The 20,330-nt window shown below is 37.1% G+C and overlaps 2 non-coding genes across 2 annotated transcripts; one reads left to right on the top strand and one right to left on the bottom strand.

The window, feature by feature from the left end:
• The first annotated feature begins 11,978 nt into the window (after positions 1 to 11,978).
• Positions 11,979 to 12,050, top strand: trnae-uuc (transfer RNA glutamic acid (anticodon UUC)). Its single transcript has one exon. It is a non-coding gene; the product is annotated as a tRNA-Glu (tRNA).
• A 7,986-nt stretch (positions 12,051 to 20,036) lies between these two features.
• On the bottom strand, positions 20,037 to 20,108 carry trnae-uuc (transfer RNA glutamic acid (anticodon UUC)). The gene has a single exon. It is a non-coding gene; the product is annotated as a tRNA-Glu (tRNA).
• Positions 20,109 to 20,330: the final 222 nt, after the last annotated feature.

Here is a 20,330-nt window from a genome sequence, read left to right as displayed (position 1 = left end):
TTCTGACTTTCATTATGAACGTTTTTAGGAATACAGCAAACACATTAAGCTTTGAAAGTAATGAGTTATATATTTACAATTTACAAAATGTACAATTATTAAATGAACAAACATAATATTGTGGTTTATGAAATTATTATAGTTTGATACATAATTATTTAAAGTCTTGTGGGAACTAAATATTCAGTTGGTCTTCTCCCAGTTGCCATAATCCAAAATATAAAAAATTACACCAAAGCAAAAATACATGTGAAAAAAGGATCTGTAAGGAATTATAAATATATATATATACACTCACCTAAAGGATTATTAGGAACACCTGTTCAATTTCTCATTAATGCAATTATCTAATCAACCAATCACATGGCAGTTACTTCAATGGATTTAGGGGTGTGGTCCTGGTCAAGACAATCTCCTGAACTCCAAACTGAATGTCAGAATGGGAAAGAAAGGTGATTTAAGCAATTTTGAGCGTGGCATGGTTGTTGGTGCCAGACGGGCCAGTCTGAGTATTTCACAATCTGCTCAGTTACTGGGATTTTCACGCACAACTAGGGTTTACAAAGAATGGTGTGAAAAGGGAAAAACATCCAGTATGCGGCAGTCCTGTGGGCGAAAATGCCTTGTTGATGCTAGAGGTCAGAGGAGAATGGGCCGACTGATTCAAGCTGATAGAAGAGCAACTTTGCCTGAAATAACCACTCGTTACATCTGAGGTATGCAGCAAAGCATTTGTGAAGCCACACACGCACAACCTTGAGGGGGATGGGCTACAACAGCAGAAGACCCCACCGGGTACCACTCATCTCCACTACAAATAGGAAAAAGAGGCTACAATTTGCAAGAGCTCACCAAAATTGGACAGTTGAAGACTGGAAAAATGTTGCCTGGTCTGATGAGTCTCGATTTCTGTTGAGACATTCAGATGGTAGAGTCAGAATTTGGCGTAAACAGAATGAGAACATGGATCCATCATGCCTTGTTACCACTGTGCAGGCTGGTGGTGGTGGTGTAATGGTGTGGGGGATGTTTTCTTGGCACACTTTAGGCCCCTTAGTGCCAATTGGGCATCGTTTAAATGCCATGGCCTACCTGAGCATTGTTTCTGACCATGTCCATCCCTTTATGGCCACCATGTACCCATCCTCTGATGGCTACTTCCAGCAGGATAATGCACCATGTCACAAAGCTCGAATCATTTCAAATTGGTTTCTTGAACATGACAATGAGTTCACTGTACTAAAATGGCCCCCACAGTCACCAGATCTCAACCCAATAGAGCATCTTTGGGATGTGGTGGAACGGGAGCTTCGTGCCCTGGATGTGCATCCCACAAATCTCCATCAACTGCAAGATGCTATCCTATCAATATGGGCCAACATTTCTAAAGAATGCTTTCAGCACCTTGTTGAATCAATGCCATGTAGAATTAAGGCAGTTCTGAAGGCAAAAGGGGGTCAAACACAGTATTAGTATGGTGTTCCTAATAATCCTTTAGGTGAGTGTATATATATATATATATATATATATACATACAGGGTTGGGAGGATTACTGTTGAAATGTATTCCACTACAGATTACAGAACACATGCTGTAAAATGTAATTTGTAACATATTCCGTTAGATTACTCAAGGTCAGTAACGTATTCTAAATACTATGGATTACTTCTGCGCTGGTAGATTTTTTCAATTGTTTTGACTATGAAAACTCTGCCAGTACAGCAAGACAAAATACAAATGTTAAATATAGCTGCTAGCGGGGTTCAAGCCTTTGCAAAAAATGAATGTATTTGTATATGTACATTGTAAATTGCTGAATTTGCAAACTGGTTTTAAATATGACTGATGTCTTGTGTTCAACGATCCTGAAACAGGATAATTGTTATGGTGGTCATATTTTAAACTTTTTAACTGTTATAAAGCCACAAAGCTCAAACTCATTCTCCAGAAATGTTTTAGAATATTTATTTTAGGAATTATAGGCTTTTTGATACACTTGGTCAAACCCACATGATAAACGCAACACCTATATAACTAAATAAATAACTAAAGTTCAACTTTTCTTTGATAATTATTGACCTAGGGTGTCCTAGATGTAGTTAGCAGGTAACATTGGATAATATACAATAATTTACACAACATTTATACAGCCATTTTGCTGAAATATGATTGGCTGCTGGTGGCCATGTTTGTTTATTTGTCTGAGTCATATTGTAGAATATGTAAGCATTTGGTACCTTCAAGAAGCATACAAATTTTCAACTTCATTGATAATACAGTTGCGGAGTTATGAGCATTTTTAGTTGTAGTGCCCCCTATAGGTAAATTGTTTCACGATTTGTATGCAAACTCAAAATGTACTGTTGTACATTTGTATCAAGGTTCATAACATTTAGCCTTTTTGTTTGGTAGATATTGGTCAATACACACAAAATGGATGACGCTTGACCAATTCGTTGGCTTATATCTTCGCAACGCTTTGGCAAATCAAAATTCTTTTGATAGCTTTTTGTCAGGAAGGTTCAAAGTAGACACACACCAATTTTTGTGAGAATGGGTTATACGGCCTTGGAGGAGTTCGAAAAGGTAGCTTTTTTAGAAAATTAGAATAGCGGAAATATTTTATAAAATGCCATATAACGAAGAGATACATTTTGTAGGTCTTGGTGCAAGGAATTTGAGATTACTTTGAGATTATTCAACTCGGTTGCGAAGTTATTGGTGAAAAGGTAAATGTCCTTGTTATAGTGCCACCTTGTGTCCTATTTTCATAAAACTTGGTACACAGCCTCATTCTAACATTGTCTACAAATATATTAAGCTTCGTAATGGTCGGTCATTCATATTTGATGTTATTAGCTGCTGAAATTTGATTGCTGCTGGCGACATGTTTTTTTAATTGTCCAACTGATATTGTAGGATATGTTAGCCTTTTGGCCCCTACAAGATGCATACCAATTTTCAATTTCATTGGTCATACGGTTGCGGAGTTATAAGTGTTTTTTTGTTGTAGCGCCCCCTATAGGTAAATGTTTGTGTGACTTTGCGTGCACCCTCAGAATGTCCTGTTGTCTATGTGTATCAAGTTTCGTAACTTTTACATTTACATTTATGCATTTGGCAGACGCTTTTATCCAAAGCAACTTAAAGTGCACTTATTACAGGGACAATCCCCCCAGAGCAACCTGGAGTTAAGTGCCTTGCTCAAGGGCCCAACAGTGGCATCTTGGTGGTGCTGGGGCTTGAACCCCTGACCTTCTGGTCAGTAACCCTGAGCCTCAACCACATGGACGATGCCTGACTAATTCATTGGCTTATATCTTCGCTTATATCTTATCCAAGAGGGTTCATAGTAGACACACCCCAATTTTCGTGCGAATCGGACATACGGCCTAGGAGGAGTTGGAAAATGTTTTTTTTTATTTTTATTATGCTAATTAGCCTGATATAGGTTTTGTAGACATTGACTCAATGATTCAGTGGAAAAAAGAATTTTGATCCTTTGAACCTTACAGTACCAGAGTTAAGACCAAAGATACAAAGGTGCTTATTACAGTGCCACCTAGTGTTCGACGGGTTTGTGTGTGGGTGCCTGAGTAGTGTGGGTCATTTCTGACCATCCTACCAAGTTTGATGTCTCTGCGACCTACGGTCTCTGACGCCCAGACACTTTTAGGGCAGAACAAAAATAATAATAATAATAAGAAGAAGAAAATCCTTAAAATTACAATAGGGTTTCAGCCCTTTGGGCTTGAACCCCTAATAATAAATATAGCTGCTAGCAGGAGGAGTTCAAAAAAGTAGGTTTTTCAAATTATGCAAATTAGTGCGAACATGACGGAAATGAAATAGGAGATATACGTTTTGTTCGACTTGAGCCAAGGAATCCAATGATGTAAGACACTTGAGTGTGCAACAAACAGTTTAGGAGTTCTGGGCCAAAATGTAAACATGATCACTATAGTGCCACCTTGAGGCCGATCGGGCCAAAACTTTCATAAACTGTAGTACTCTGGGGGACTACCTTCCCTCAAAGTTTTAGCTCTCTACAACTTACGGTTTGGTCTGCACGATCAGTTTTAGGGCCTTTACACACGTGCGTAAAAAGGTATTAGTTTTATTTAGCAAGCATGTAACCACCTAAATCATAGAATGGAAAGACAATTTACAGCAAATGGAAATATATGTTTTTAAAAGCTTTTTAACAGTTATAGTGCCAACTATTGTGCATTCTCCATAAAACGTTTTTGAGTATATTTTGCCATGCCCATTTTAAAAATTACCCTGTTATAGCTATCCAAAGGGTAAAGTCCCAATTTTTTAAATATCTATTGATGTAGAGAGTTCAGAGTTGTACTGCATTAGTTTATTGAGTTTGAGCTAAAAACCTAGGACTAGTTCACAAAAGTATGTTTTTTACATAACTGTGAATATTTAATGAACGATTTGATTGACAGCAGTGCTACTAGAGTCAAAGTTGTTCAGAATGAGGAGATCTAATATAGGATAGGCATTTTGTGTCTATGTGTGAAAGTCAACGTGATTACTGAGGTGTAAAACTTGTTAAAGCCAATCTGTGTCCGATTTCTTTCAAATTTCTCACAGACGTCTAGGGCCAGGAGTCAAACAAGCCCACTAAGTTTTGTGCCGATCGGCCTCCGATAACCTTGTCTAATAGGTGCTCAAAATCGGCCAAGTTTTTTTAGATACGCCAAGGTCCTCATAGACAGTCATGGCACCTTGGACAAAGACACTGAATGCAGATTTTCAACTCAATCAGACAAAAGGTTGTGTACCAGCCAATTTTGTGTTTTTTTGGTATTATAGCGCCACCATGTGGTAAAACCACGGCAACTTTTGATAATGAGACTCCATAGAATCGTTTGGCCCTAATTTGGTCCCAATCGGACAAAAAACCTAGGACTAGCTCGCAAAAGTAGGTTTTACGAAAAATCCAAGATGGCAGAAATATATCGGAGATATACGTATTGTTTGTTTTGAGCCAAGGATTCCAATGATATAAAGACACTTGTGTCTACGACAAAATGTCTAGGAGTTATGAGCAGTTACATATTATTGATCGCTGAAGCGCCCCCCTATTGACCGATTTGGCTGAGTCCGTGTTTCTGAGTAGCCAGCAAAACTACTACCATCTGACCAAGTTTCAAGTCTCTAGGCATTCCCGATCAGTTTTATGGCGGAACAATAATAATAATAAATATAGCTGCAAGCAGCGATACCGGGGTCAAGCCAATTATTGGCACCATGAGCAGCAAAAGAAGCTTTTTGACATGTTTTTGGTTAGAGTCCGATGAAGAGTGTATGAGGAGTCAGAACAATTTAACTTTCAATCATAAAAAACCCACTTATTTTAAAAATAAATAAATATGTGGCACTGTTTTGAAACTGAGAAAACAAGCATGATGGTTATTATACAAGAAAGCTAGCTATTTTTCTATCTACTGACCAGTAGGGGAAAGTGTTCCAAAATGCTGCAGGTAACTTTGGTATTTAATGGTGATAACAAAATTTCATCCCAATTCCCCAAAGCATTGCAGCGATACAGCCTCAAGTTTAATTCTTTGTAAAATTAATTGAAGAGGCATTCAAAAATGGTATAATTTATCAAAATTCTGTGAATTATTCTTTGTCGTGAGTGCCTCTAGATGATGCAGAACAATTTTCTTGCAAATCGGAGAAACAATCTAGGAGGAGTTCGAAAAAGTAGCTTTTCAAAACATTTGAAGTGGCGGACAGGAAGTTACCACGATCATGACATAATTGATATCATTGTTCTCGGCATGAATCACGAAATCTATCAAGACCAGTCTTATTACAGTAGGCAAAAGGAGTCAATCGCTATTAGCATTTATAGAATTAGCATTATAATACTTGACAACAAGGTGGTGCTGTCACGAAATTGTTCAGTCCCTTCAGAGCATGGTGCCAAAGACACATACTGAGTTGCGTAATGATACGCCAAGTCATTGGTAAATACAGCATTTTATGATTAAATTCAAAATGGCAGATATCCAAAATAGCCGACGTAGGAAGATGTAGTATCCTTCAACTCAGTATGTAGCACTTGATCTAAAGAGACAATTGTAATAATTTTTCAGCAAAAGTGTTCAAATATTATAAGCCAAAAATATCATTTTTGCTATCTATTGACTTGTAGGGCGCAGTGTGCCAAAATACTGCTGGTAAGCTCAGGGCCTAATGTTGATGACACGTACCAAGTTTCGTCCCAATCCCTCAAAGCATTGCAGAGATACAGCCTCAAGTTCAATTTAGCATATTCTTTGTCAAATTTGTTGAAGCGCCATTCGAAAACTGTAAGGTTTATAAAAATTCTGTGAATAACATTTTGTTGTAAGTGCCTCTAGATGATGTAGGCCAATTTTCGTGCAAATCGGACAAACAGTCTAGGAGGAGTTTGAAAAAGTATGTTTTCAAAACATTTAAAAATTGCGGACAGGAAGTTTACTCGATCATGACATAATTGGTTTCATTGTTTTCGGTATGAACCACGGAATCTATCAAGACCATGACAGTAGGCAAAATGAGTCAATAACTATTAGCATTTTTATGAAATAGCATTATCGTTTTTGACCTCAAGTTGGCGCTGAAGCTTTTTGAGTCCCTACAGAGCATGGTGCCAAAGACACATACCGAGTTTCGTAATGATAAGCCAAGTAGTTAGTAAAATACAGCATTTTATGACTAAATTCAAAATAGTCGACCTCCAAAATGGCCGACATAGGACTTTTTCACATCGTTGGACTTGCTTTACCCTACTGAATTTGATGATTTTATGACAAACTGTTCAGAAGTTATAAGCAAAACATTTATTTTTTCATATCTCGTAACCAGTAGGGGGCAGTGCAACAAAATTCCGCAGGTAACTTCAGAGCCTAATGTTGAAAAGTATGTTTTTTCAGAAAATTCAAAATGGTGGAGAAATTTTCATGATGGAAAATGATGTAAACATTAGTGCATATTGGGTAATTGGTGGCACTAGAGAGTTTGAGGTAGAGATGCCAAATTTGCTGTGGTGACATATGAGACTGTCCTCTATCGGTGTGCTAAATTTCATAACTTTCCCTCAAGCGGTTCTATGGTTTGCCATAGCTCAAGAGCGGAAGAAGAAGAAGCAGAATAATAAATATAGCTGCAAGCAGCGATACCGGGTTCAAGCCAATAATTGGCACCATGAGCAGCAAAAGAAGCACAGTGACATGTTTTCGGTTAGAGTCCGATGAACAGTGTATGAGGAGTCAGAAAAGCAAACTTTCAATCATAAAAAACCCCATTGATTTTAAAAATAACTAAACATTGCTATTTCACTTTTACCCAGTATGTGGCACTGTTCTTAAACTGCTGAGGCACTATCTGGGCATGATGGTTATCATGCAAGAAAGCATTCAAGAGGTATAAGCCAAAATAGCTATTTTTCTATCTTCATACCAGTGGGGGACAGTGTGCCAAAACGCTGCAGGTAACCTTGTGACTTAATGGTGATAACATGTACAAAGTTTCATCCCAATCCCTCAAAGTGTTGCAGAGATACAGCCTCAAGCTTAATTTTGCACATTCTTCTTAGAATTCATTGAAGCGTCTTTCAAAAACGGTATCATTTATAAACATTCTGTCAAATACAGCATTTTATGACTAAATTCAAAATGGCCGACATCCAAAATGGCCGATATAGGAATTTTTCATATCGTTGGACTCATTATACCCTACTGAATCTAATGAGACCAACTTGATGATTTTATGACAAACAGTTCAGAACTTATAAGCAAAAATGTGCTTTTTTAATATGTCGTTACCAGTAGGGCCAGTGCAACAAAATGCTGCAGGTAACCTCATAGCCTAATGGTGATGACATGTACCAAGTTTCATCCCAGTCACTCAAAGCATTACGGAGATACAGCCTCAAGTTAAATTTTGCACGTTCTTTGAATTCGTTGAAGCGCCATTCGACAACGGTATGCAGTGAAAATACAACGTCATCTAGCGATGGTCAAATACAAGCGCTGTTAGTAGTTGTGGAAGTTCTTCGTGCAACTTTCCCGCAAGCGGTTCTATGGGCTGCCATTGACTCAAGAGCGAAAGAAGAAGCAGAATAATAATAATAAGAAGAATAAGAATAAGAAGAAAACTAACAGAAACAATAGGGGTCTTTTGCCCCTTCGGGAATAGACCCCTAATAATAATAATAAGAAAACTAACAGAAACAATAGGGGTCTTTCGTCCCTTTGGGTCTTGTCCCCTAATAAGAAAACTAACAGAAACAATAGGGGTCTTTCGCCCCTTCTGGGCTTGATCCCCTAATAATAAGAAGAACAAGAAAACTAACAGAAACAATAGGGGTCTTTCACCACTTCGGGGCTTGACCCCTAATGATAATAATTTGAAAACTAACAGAAACAATAGTGGTCTTTCTCCCCTTCGGGCTTGACCCCTGAGAATAATAATAAGAAAACTAACAGAAACAATAGGGGTCTTTCGCCCCTTCGGGGCTTGACCCCTAATAAGAAAACTAACAGAAACAATAAGGGTCTTTCGCCCCTTTGGGGCTTGATCCCCTAATAATAAGAAAACTAACAGAAACAATAGGGGTCTTTTGCCCCTTCGGGGCTTGATCCCTAATAATAAGAAAACTAACAGAAACAATAGGGGTCTTTTGCCCCTTCGGGGCTTGACCCATAATAATAAGAAAACTAATGGAAACAATAGGGGTCTTTTGCCCCTCCGGTGCTTGACCCCTAATAAAATAATAATAATAATAATAATAATAATAATAATAATAATAAGCTAACAGAAACAATAGGGGTCTTTCGTCCCTTCGGGGCTTGACCCCTAATAAAAAAGAAATATATAAATATAATAATAATAATAAGAAGAAAACTAACAGAAACAATAGGGGTCTTTCGGCCCTTCGGGGCATGATCCCTAATAATAAGAAAACTAACAGAAACAATAAGGGTCTTTTGACCCTTCGGGGCTTGACCCCTGAAAACTAAAAGAAACAATAGAGGTCTTTCGCCCCTTCAGGGCTTGACCCCTAATAAAAATAATAAGAAAACTAACAGAAACAATAGGGGTCTTTCGCCTCTTCGGGGCTTGACCCCTAATAATAATAATAATATGAAGAAAACTAACAGAAACAATTCGGGTATTTGGACCCTTCGTGGCTTGACCCCTAATAAGAAAACTAACAGAAACAAAAGAGTTCTTTCACCCCTTCGGGCATGACCCCTAATAATAATAATAATAATAATAATAATAATAATAATAGTAATAATAATAAGATAACTAACAGAAACAATGGGGGTCTTTCACTCATTAGAGGCTTGACCCCTAATAATAATAATAATAATAAGAAGAAGAAGAAGAAGAAGAAGAAAACTAACAGTAACAATAGGGGTCTTTCACCACTTCGGGGCTTGACCCCTAATAATAATAATAATACAAATCGTGCTTGAACCCATAATAATACAAATCTTAGCAAAAGCAATAGGTTTCTAGCACTTAATGCTTGAACCCCTAATAATAATAATAATTTGACATGTGGAATGCTGTCTCTAATTGGGAGAAATTAGCGAATGCATGATTGGCTATGAGAGAGCAGCCGGACTTGATTGCTTCCAGACTGGTCAGAACAGTTTGAAATAGCAACAGAAATAAATGGCTGGGATGAGGGACTAAAATTAAAGAACATGTCATTGTTATTTTCTGGCCGTGCATGTGATACTTATTGTGGTTTGCCTGATGAAGCTAGACAGAATTTTGGACAATTAAAAATGGCAATGGGCAAATGTCTGGAGCCATTTGAAAGCACTGAGAGGCAACCCAATGAATCTGTGCGCGAGTTTGGTAACGATTATGGCGCTTAATTGTGCGAGCTTTTCCATCTGTATATAAAAAAAGAGATTTACTTGCCCGAGACCATTTTATTGCACACATAGGTTGTGCTGATACATGCATTCATCTTCATAGTGCCAAACCAGCAACGTTAGAAGGTGCAATAAATCTTGCTTCAGAACTTGAATTAATTAGGGACTTGGAGCATAATAATACCAATTGTAGTGCAAGAGTGAGTGGTGTCGTCAGTGAAAATGCGACGTCATCTATCGATGGTCAAATACAAGCACTGTTAGTAGTTGTGGAAGTGCTTCATCAAGAAGTCAAAACCCTGCAAGTCACCATAAAAAATTTACAGGAACTGACATTAAGTGCATTGCCCCCTCAGGCCAGAAGGTGTATCAACCCTCCAATCGACAATATATAAGGCTGCATCGATTGGAGAGGAATCAAGAGCGAGGGGAGGCATGTTGGGAGTGCGGCTGTATTCGTCATTTTAAGAAAGATTGCCCATATGTTCCGGGAAACGTGAAGGGGAAGGCACTGTAGGCCAGGTGTCCGCCCCTCTTCCAGTTGATTCAACGTTTAGATTGGCCTGCCCCCTTCAGGATGGTGGTGCTGGGGTATATATGTATGGTAAAGTGGGAGGGGTGGAAACAGGTTTATTAGTGGACATTGGAGCACAGGTATCTGTTGTTCCTAAGCAGTTTTGTTTAAAAGCTACCGACAGGGGGTGTGATTTACCAAGTTATCATGGCGATGTCTCTGTGGCTAATGGAGGGAAAATGGAGGTAATTGGCCACATGCCAATTTTACTCTTTGGCATTGGTCACTGATTTTTAATGGCAGATATTAATTCAAAGAGGTCTTATTGAGTAGTGACTTTTTGGTTAAATTTGGGTCAAAAATAGATCTACATGAATGGGGCTGTTATTTATGTTTAAATGTTTTTATTTGGTATTTCAACAGATGATCATTTGTAACTACACCTTTTATATACAAACAAATACAAATTATATCCTAACAAATATGCATGAACAAGAATAAATATATAAATAAAAAAAATAAAAAATAAAAAATCCAACCCTGCCCAAAAACTCAACCCAAAGGTGCTATCCAGTGGTAAAAGCATGTCATGAAGGCATAGTAAACATTAATCACTAGCTTGCAGAAAAGAAATAAAAGGTGACCACATTTTTTCAAATAACAAAATCTTGTTTTTTAGAACACACCTAATTCTTTCTAAATGTAGTAGTAGTTATAATATACTTTGTGTCAAAAAATGATTTATGGCTTAATTGCTGTACCTTTGACCTTTCCCCTTCCGCTCACCCCGCCCCGCACCGCCCCACCCGCCCCGCCCGCCCTCTTTCCCTCCCAACCACCTTCCCCCATTCCGGTGTGTGTGTTGTGGTGTGACGTGTTTGGTCATATCTGATGTTATATGTCTGCAGAGGTATCCGCCCCCACAACTGTGTATTTAAAAAGAGTTTAGGTTTGAAAATGAGATGTCAAGATAATGTATGGTTCATGATGAAATAATTCATTGTTGTAATCATTGAGTTGTTTTTCAGAAACATGTTAAAGTAATGTGTGTGTGGTGTTCATTTGGATTTATTATTATTATTGTAAGACATAAAAAGCAGTATTATGTTTAAAATGTGTTTAAATAACATCTTTAATGAGCGTGTAATGCTTGGTGTCAAACATGGTACAAGTTTTTTTATTAACAAAAGGGTGAAAATGTGTTTTCTAAAACAGTGGATATTGGATAAGACAAAAAAACATTCAGATGGTCGCTTTAAAATAAGGATTTAATGGTTAATGATTGTTATTTACTTTTTAACAGAGGAGAAAATGTGTTTTCTAAAACAGTGGATATTGGATAAGACAAAAAACTTTCAGATGGTCGCTTTGAAATAAGGATTTAATGGTTAATGATTGTTATTTACTTTTTAACAGAGGAGAAAATGTGTTTTCTAAAACAGTGGATATTGGATAAGACAAAAAACATTCAGATGGTCGCTTTAAAATAAGGATTTAATGGTTAATGATTGTTATTTACTTTTTAACAGAGGAGAAAATGTGTTTTTAAACACTTCTCAGACTCCCATATGGTCTAGAGGTTAGGATTCCTGGTTTTCACCCAGGCGGCCTGGGTTCGACTCCCGGTATGGGAGAGGTGTGGCATGGTAATCCACTGAGCTCTGATCTACGCGGAGCTGTTGTGAAAACAAAGGCAATTCAGTGGCATTCTCGGCACAATGATGTGGTTTTCAACAACTGTAATCTTTGATATTGGTTTAACAAATACACGTATTATTAAAAACAATATTTCATTTAATTGTAGTTCTAACAACAGATGTTTCTAAACAGTGGATATTGACTGATCAGAATCAAAGGATGCTAGTCATTTTTAAAAATAATAAATAAATCGTTAGCAAATGCATATGTGGTATTTTATCAGTGACCTTTTTTATAGATCAAAGGTTCAGATTGTCAAAACACATCAAAGACATTTTTAAAAATATTGAAAATAGTTTATCATCCTTAATCTTTGACATTAGATTAACAAACACAATAATTAATTTTATCTGTAACACTAACATAAGGTCTTACATTTTAAAAACAAAATAGTTCGCTTTATAAAATACAGATTTAACACAAAAATCTTACATTAGTTCTGCGCAGTCCTTTCATGAGCGAGGGGTTGCGATAATGGTTTAAGAACAGTGACAAATGCAAGACTAAAACCTGTGTTAATTTCATATCATCATTTCTCTTAGGAGATATGTGTGTGTGTGTGTGTGTGTGTGTGTGTGTGTGTGTGTGTGTGTGTGTGTGTGTGTGTGTGTGTGTGTGTGCCCTATAGAGGGTTGATGGATAGATAACTACCTAAACGTGTGTGTGTGTGTGTGTGTGTATGTGTGCCCTATAGAGGGTTGATGGATAGATAACTACCTAAACGTGTGTGTGTGTGTGTGTGTGTGTGTGTGTGTGTGTGTGTGTGTGTGTGTGTGTGTGTGTGTGTGTGTGTGTGTGTGTGTGTGTGTGTGTGTGTGTGTGTGGCCTATAGAGGGTTGATGGATAGATAACAACCTAAACTTTGTGTCAAAATTGGGCTTCCATGCAGAGGGGGGGTAACTTTTTACCATTTGTGCGGTATGTGTGTGGAAATTGCGCTTTAACTGACAAAACATGTGCTTTGTCACTACAAATGAGTATCGTCAGTATTTTGGTAAACAGGTTTATTCTGACGAAATATCTTTAATACAAAAGTTTGTTACATTTTTTTTTTTAACCATGAGATTCTAAAACAGTGGATATTGAATGATATTAGTTTATTTTACTCAAACAGACGATACTGGCAGAGCAAACTCATTTAGACGGACACTTATTAACAAGGGTTAGGCTATTTATTTTTACCAGAGACTAAAACGTATTTTAAACCAAATGTTCAGATTGGCAAACACAATATTGCCGTTGAAATAGTATGCATTATAAATTGTAACTTTAACACGTGTTGTATTGCATTTTTCCAATCAAATTAATAAGGTGTTTTTGATCCAGACTTTAAGGCGACGATCGACAAATGTTTTGTGGCGGGGGGTGAAGACGCGCCAAGATTTCGAAGTGTCAGGGATTTTGGTATAGTCTGGACAGTCCTTTCAAATTATTCAGGCATTAAACTATCAAACATACCAATGTTGATTTATTCAGTTCTAAAAGAGTGTAACTAAACATACATCCAAGAAATAGCTTACACAAATTATATTTGTAGGCTACTATTAATATTGTATATATCCATGGGTGCGTTTCTTCACGAGCATTCGTCTGCTGCAGATTTGTCACATCTATATTTACCTACAGTCATAACAAGTGACATACAAAATGCACATCCGATATAAACTCAAACAATAGAGCAATTTACTTAAATCAATGAGTGGTATACATTTAAAATTGATGTGTACCAAAATAATACATTCTGATGATTGTGCTCATACTTGTGTGAACTGTTGAATACTAATGGAGAAAATGAGCAAATGCAAGATTGGCTATGAGAGAGCAGCCGGACTTGATTGCCTCCACCTGGGTGTTGTTGCGGAAAGGAAGTGGAACGCGGGCAAAAGAGAGGACGAGGATCTGTTGATTTATTTGCAGCCTGGACTTATTAAACTGATGTTTAATAAAGTAAACTGTCTTTGTGAAATAGTCTGAGTGGTTGTGTGATTTATCTTCTGGCATTGACAAGTAGGCCTAATGATATAACATAACTGTTACACTTGCAAAAGATTTGACAAATGCAATGTACGTTTAACAACGGCAGTCACTTATTTCCAGGGGTTTCAGTACAGCGTAAAAATGTGACGTGGTAGTGTAGGCGTTCTCCTAATTCAAAATTTGCATAGTTCATATGCACTTATATTGCAAACGGTAACAAAAATTATTTATCGTTACTCGTTCTTACATTAAAATGCTACCGCATCTTTTATAAAATCATCTGCCTCTGTATCATAGTAAAACAACAAAAACATTTACCGATTTCCCTATTTTGTCTTAGATTCTCCATGGCTGTTCCATCAGTTTGCTGTCGCTGTTATGAAAAGCCCGCGGAAAGAAGGCACTATAATGCGCATGTGCGCTGACCTGAAATTTGTTTTATGTCATGGCCACGCCCCTTGTGCGTCGCTGTACTGAAACCCCTGTACTTTAGTGAATGCCGTTTAACAACACGTCTTAAACATGAGAGACAAGGGCGGTTATAAAAGCAATGGATACATGAGACCATTGAATTGAATCTGAAGCGTTATAGAGAGAGAATGCCAAATGAAGTGCAAGTTCTCGATATGTGACTGAAAATGATAGAATTAAACTTAAAAAGTACAATGCTCAGAACTATGCAACCAACAAGCAACATCGTATCAACATAAAAGAACAGAGCGACAGAAGTATGCCAATATCAAACAGCTACAAAGGATATAACTATTTCTTCTTTTCGTTGTAAAAAGCAGGCTGAACGGTGTGTTGTTTACACTTTCAAACCATATGTTTGTTTACTTCTGTAAGGGGTTAAACCGTTTCATTATGTAATACGAGGTTTATACACGTGTATTATTCGGTAGTCAATCTAAAAATATTTTATTTTAAGCCATAGTAAAAAACTCATTACATGTGGTCTTCAGATTTGAAAACACAACCCATTTAAAACAGACTGTCTAGTGTATTTTGTGTGCAAATGTCACCGATGAGACACGTTTGTGCGCGAGACGGCAGCGGGTCTTTAACAAGTGCATTACTCTTTTAAAATGATATTTTTCCAAGCGAATGTTTGGCATTAGTTTAGCAAACACTTTTATTTCACTAAAACACAATAATATATATATTTTTAGCTATAGCTCTAACAACAAATATCTTACATTTTTACCTTTAACAATGTTTCCAAATCAGTGGATATTGGTTGTGAAGCAAACTCATTCAGATTTTCACTTTTAAAGATAAGGAATAAATGGTGTTACTGAAAGATTACGTTTAACATTAGTTTAACAAACACGGCTATGTTACTAAATTGCAGTAACACATTTAAATGCTAATTTAGATGCATCTTTAGCACAAAGATTCTTAAATTTATTAAAGACATGAAAATTATCTTTCTAAAACGATGTGTAAAGGGCGTGCTGCAAATTAAATCCACATTCACTAGGCAATACAGTATTTTAGCAAACAGGTTTATTTGACTAAAACGCAATAATGTTTTTAAAGAATTCTGACGATATCTTTAATACAAAGGTTTGTTACATTTTTAATTTAAACATGAGATTCTAAAACAAAGTCTATGCAGCAAAACACACATTCAGTTTAAATATGAACAAATATTTTAACAAAAATAAAGTTTTGTGTTTTGATTTATATTACTAAAACACGATAAGCATTTCACGTAATTCTTCATGTTGTCTTGCATTTTTACTTTTTGACAAAGAGAAATGTTTTTAAACATTAGGTGGTCCAACACATCTCTAGCAATTGACGCTTTAAAGATGCTGAACAAAAACCTTACCATAAAATGTATTTAACATTTTTATTTCAACAATGATCATTTTAAATGAAATACCATACATTCATTGTAAAATGTAACAAAGATTCTTACATTTTTCCACTCAAAGCCTCATTTTTCCACCCAAAGTCTTTCAATCGATACTGAGCTCTTACAGGAAGTCAGAGGTCTGGGGTAGGGAGGTTTTTTCAGAATACGCACACACCCCCCTGATCAGGCCTGATGGGGTCTTGTGTAATTCTGTTCAGCAAAACAATATGGTGCCATGAGTTTCCTGGTGTTTTATGGTTTGCTTTCATTGAAAAGCATGGTGACAACCAAAAGTGTGAAAGAAGGGAGATAAAAGGGTTTATTTTGTTAAAAAAGTTTTTCTTTTTACCCATCAAGTGCTCCATGTAACGTTGTGAAACATGGTAGAGATGTGGTTAAAGAAGTATTGCTCTTTGTAATACAGGCAACAATTAAATATAATTACTTAAAAGAATAGAAAGTTTTTAGAAATCATTTGCTAAATCAATAGTTCAAATTCAGAGGTTTTTATAGTATGCTGTACACAGTTATCATAAAACACATGTCAATTCAAGTGTGAACATTTCAAAGAAATGGGGTGATGGCATACTGGACAACAATCAAATGACTTGTGATATACACACACAAGATATTTTAACACTAATTCACACCCTGAAACTACATTCATGGTACTGTTACGTCAGTGGGGTGTCAAACACAAATGCAAAGGCTGAGTTTACTTTGACACTCATATTTTTGGTATTAATTTACTCATTCCTGGATCAAACCTCACACTCAGAAACGTGTACATGAACAAAAATGTGTACTGTTGTGATGCCAACTGATCATCGCTTTACTGATTTTTATTTCAAGAAAACCACAAAGTCTACCAATAACTGATGAAGTAACGTTTACAGGTGTGCATTTACTCACAAAAGTTCCTCTATTGCCACAATTGGATTTTTGTTTGTTGTAGAGTTATCCTCATTTGTAAATAGTTGTTTGTTTAAATGTTGCGATATTTTCTAGTTTACAAAGATGTCAGTTTTAACACACACACACACACACACACACACTGTCACGAACCCCGCTCCTCTGCCCCATCTCCGCTTCCTCGAGCACGCACACATGCACTCCGCGAGCGTGCTCGCTTCCCGCTCCCTCGCTCCGCCCCCTTGAGCTCGTACGCTCCTTTTCCTCCCTCGGGCTTCCACGCCTGGTTTTGCTCTTGCTCGTAAACTCTCTCCCCCCTCTGACTCACATGCTCGCTTCTCACGCGCTTCCAATCAGCCTGAACATTATGACCACCTGCACTCACGCGCTTCCTATCCCCACACATTAGTTTCACCTGCACTCGTCTCGTCACCTTCATTGTTCACACCTGCACTCGCCCCTATATAACTCACTATCCTTTCGTTTGTTTGGGGTTGGTTATTGTATTTAGTTCCCCGTATCTTTGCCCCGCTAGTCTCGTCTAGTTTTGACCTCCAGGTACTATTCTTCCTCTTAGCTTGCCAGCCCCCCATTCCTCTCGTTCCCCTGTCATTGTTCCCGCTAGTCTCGTCTTGTTCTTCGCCCTAGTTGCCCACTGTTTTCCCCGCTATCGTTCACCTCCCTCATTGGATTTTCCCCCTTGTTATATCTTTGATTCCCCGGCTTTTGACCCTACGCTCCCTCGACAGCTCTTCAATGGTTTTGCCCTTTTTGTACTGTTGCCTGCTTTATTGTTTTAATAAAGCAGTTCTCACTCAACATTGTGACTGTCTCTTTTTGTGTGCGCGTGACAAAATAACCAACCTCACCGTAGACAGTCACAATGTATGGCGTTATATATGTGCCTCATTCCTGAGTGAGTAATTGTAAGTTTTGAGCACAGGAATGAGGCACATATATAACGCCATAGTTTGAAAGGGTAAACAACACACCGTTCAGCCTGCTTTTTACAACGAAAAGAAGAAATAGTTATATCCTTTGCAGCTGTTTGATATTGGCATACTTCTCTCGCTCTGTTCTTTTATGTTGATACGATGTTGCTTGTTGGTTGCATAGTTCTGAGCATTGTACTTTTTAAGTTTAATTCTATCATTTTCAGTCACATATCGAGAACTTGCACTTCGTTTGGCATTCTCTCTCTATAACGCTTCAGATTCAATTCAATGGTCTCATGTATCCATTGCTTTTATAACCGCCTTTGTCTCTCATGTTTAAGACGTGTTGTTAAACGTACATTGCATTTGTCAAATCTTTTGCAAGTGTAACAGTTATGTTATTTCATTAGGCCTACTTGTCAATGCCAGAAGATAAATCACACAACCACTCAGACTATTTCACAAAGACAGTTTACTTTATTAAACATCAGATTAATAAGTCCAGGCTGCAAATAAATCAACAGATCCTCGTCCTCTCTTTTGCCCGCGTTCCACTTCCTTTCCGCAACAACACCCAGGTGGAGGCAATCAAGTCCGGCTGCTCTCTCATAGCCAATCTTGCATTTGCTCATTTTCCCCATTAGTATTCAACAGTTCACACAAGTATGAGCACAATCATCAGAATGTATTATTTTGGTACACATCAATTTTAAATGTATACCACTCATTGATTTAAGTAAATTGCTCTATTGTTTGAGTGTATATCGGATGTGCATTTTTTATGTCACTTGTTATGACTGTAGGTAAATATAGATGTGACAAATCTGCAGCAGACGAATGCTCGTGAAGAAACGCACCCATGGATATTTACAATATTAACAGTAGCCTACAAATATAATTTGTGTAAACAATTTCTTGGATGTATGTTTAGTTACACTCTTTTAGAACTGAATAAATCAACATTGGTATGTTTGATAGTTTAATGCCTGAATAATTTGAAAGGACTGTCCAGACTATACCAAAATCCCTGACACTTCGAAATCTTGGCGCGTCTTCACCCCCCGCCACAAAACATTTGTCGATCGTCGCCTTAAAGTCTGGATCAAAAACTCCTTATTAATTTGATTGGAAAAATGCAATACAACACGTGTTAAAGTTACAATTTATAATGCATACTATTTCAACGGCAATATTGTGTTTGCCAATCTGAACATTTGGTTTAAAATACGTTTTAGTCTCTGGTAAAAATAAATAGCCTAACCCTTGTTAATAAAGTGTCCGTCTAAATGAGTTTGCTCTGCCAGTATCGTCTGTTTGAGTAAAATAAACTAATATCATTCAATATCCACTGTTTTAGAATCTCATGGTTAAAAAAAAATGTAACAAACTTTTGTATTAAAGGTATTTCGATCAGAATTCTATATAAAAAACCTGTTTACCAAAATACTGACGGTACTCATTTGTAGTGACAAAGCACATGTTTTGTCAGTTAAAGCGCAATTTCCACACACATACCGCACAAATGGTAAAAAGTTACCCCCCCCCTCTGCATGGAAGCCCAATTTTGACACAAAGTTTAGGTTGTTATCTATCCATCAACCCTCTATAGGCCACACACACACACACACACACACACACACACACACACACACACACACACACACACACACACACACACACACACACACACACATATCTCCTAAGAGACCCCTCGCTCATGAAAGGACTGCGCAGAACTAATGTAAGATTTTTGTGTTAAATCTGTATTTTATAAAGCGAACTATTTTGTTTTTAAAATGTAAGACCTTTTGTTAGTGTTACAGATAAAATTAATTATTGTGTTTGTTAATCTAATATCAAAGATTAAGGATGATAAACTATTTTCAATATTTTTAAAAATGTCTTTGATGTGTTTTGACAATCTGAACCTTTGATCTACAAAAAAGGTCAATGATAAAATACCACATATGCATTTGCTAACGATTTAGTTATTATTTTTAAAAATGACTAGCATCCTTTGATTTTCATCAGTCAATATCCACTGTTTAGAAACATCTGTTGTTAGAACTAAAATTAAATGAAATATTGTTTTTAATAATACGTGTATTTGTTAAACCAATATCAAAGATTATAGTTGTTGAAAACCACGTCATTGTGCCGAGAATGCCACTGAATTGCCTTTGTTCTCACAACAGCTCCACGTAGATCAGAGCTCAGTGGATTACCATGCCACACCTCTCCCATACCAGGAGTCGAACCCGGGCCACCTGGGTGAAAACCAGGAATTCTAACCTCTAGACCATATGGGAGTCTGAGAGGTGTTTAAAAACACATTTTCTCCTCTGTTAAAAAGTAAATAACAATCATTAACCATTAAATCCTTATTTCAAAGCGACCATCTGAAAGTTTTTTGTCTTATCCAATATCCACTGTTTTAGAAAACACATTTTCTCCTCTGTTAAAAAGTAAATAACAATCATTAACCATTAAATCCTTATTTTAAAGCGACCATCTGAATGTTTGTTTGTCTT

The sequence above is a fragment of the Xyrauchen texanus genome, chromosome 39, assembly GCF_025860055.1.
Source record: "Xyrauchen texanus isolate HMW12.3.18 chromosome 39, RBS_HiC_50CHRs, whole genome shotgun sequence".
Lineage (NCBI taxonomy): Eukaryota > Metazoa > Chordata > Actinopteri > Cypriniformes > Catostomidae > Xyrauchen > Xyrauchen texanus.
Note: the sequence above shows the minus strand (reverse complement) of the source record. Positions and strands in the feature narration are given on the sequence as shown.